The sequence below is a fragment of the Perognathus longimembris genome, chromosome 7, assembly GCF_023159225.1.
Source record: "Perognathus longimembris pacificus isolate PPM17 chromosome 7, ASM2315922v1, whole genome shotgun sequence".
In the NCBI taxonomy this organism is placed as follows: Eukaryota; Metazoa; Chordata; class Mammalia; order Rodentia; family Heteromyidae; genus Perognathus; species Perognathus longimembris.
In genome coordinates this window covers 9733996-9735197 of record NC_063167.1, presented here as the reverse complement: position 1 = coordinate 9735197, position 1202 = coordinate 9733996, and positions in this window count along the sequence as shown.

Below are 1202 nucleotides of genomic sequence, written 5' to 3'. Positions count from 1 at the left end.
TTAAAAATATCTATTTTGTACTTTGTGGAGAGAATGAGTGAATGACAGGGCCCCACCAGAGCTGGGGGAGCGGAGCCGGCCCGGTGTCAGACATTCCTGGGCTGGGTGGGGGCCGGGCCCGCAGGAAGCGCCACCCACCCGGATGACTGTTCACTACTTTGTCAGTGTTAATGACTGGTTTTGTTGGGCTTCTTTTTTTTTTTTTTTTTTTGGAACCTTAATTTATTATTATTTTTTTATATTTATTGTTAGAAAATGACTTATTTCTGCTCTGGAATAAAATTGCAGATGGTTCGAACGGATTGTGGCTTTCGGTCCTGAACACGCGCGGCGGGGATCTGAGCGGATCCCCTCGTGGGGTGCTGGGGAGGAGGGCTTCCTGGAGTGTTCATTTAAACAGAGCTGCTGCTTTCAGGAGACATGTCCTGTCACCTGGGAGCAGGGTGGGGGACGGGGGCCTGGAAGTGAGCAGCCCACCCTTCCAGGTAGGCTCTGCCGTGTACAGAAGCTTCTCGCAGGTTCTATATAGTCCGTTGGCACCTCAGCACTGCTCAGCGTGTTGTGGGCAGGCCCATTTTACGGAAGTGAAAACCCGAGGCTGAGTCCAGCGACCGGGCTTGCCCCGGGCCACACAGCAAGTTAAGAATAGAGAAGCCAGGAGGGAAAAGCAAGCCAGGAATCTTAGGAAGATGCTTCTCTCGTAGATGAAAGAGACAAGCTCAGAGATGTGCGGCGACTTGCCCAGAGTCACAACGCAAAGGCCTCAAGGGAAGCCAGAACCGCAATGTCAGGCATCGAATGCTTTACCAGGCTACTGCCTTGCATGTCAGAGACTTAAGAAAGGTGAAGGACACAAGCAACCAGAGAGTGACCCCCGTACAGGGCATGGGGCCCAGATGGAAGGCTTCCTGGAGGAGGAGACACAAGGCCCAGGCCTCAAGAGGAAGTAATTTGTAAGACTGTGGAGGGGGTGAGCAGGATTATGCAAAGGCCCCACAAGCAACTGTTTTGTTGGTGTCAGTCCTGGGGCTTGAACTCAGAACCTGAGTGCTGTCCTTGAAGGTTTTTTGGTGTGTTTTGTTTTTTTTTTTTAACTCTAGGCTAGCGCTCTATCACTTGAGCCACAGCTCCCCTTCTGGCTAATTTGGAGATAAGGGTCTCAAGGATTTTCCTGCCTGGGCTAGCCTTTGAACCACGATCCT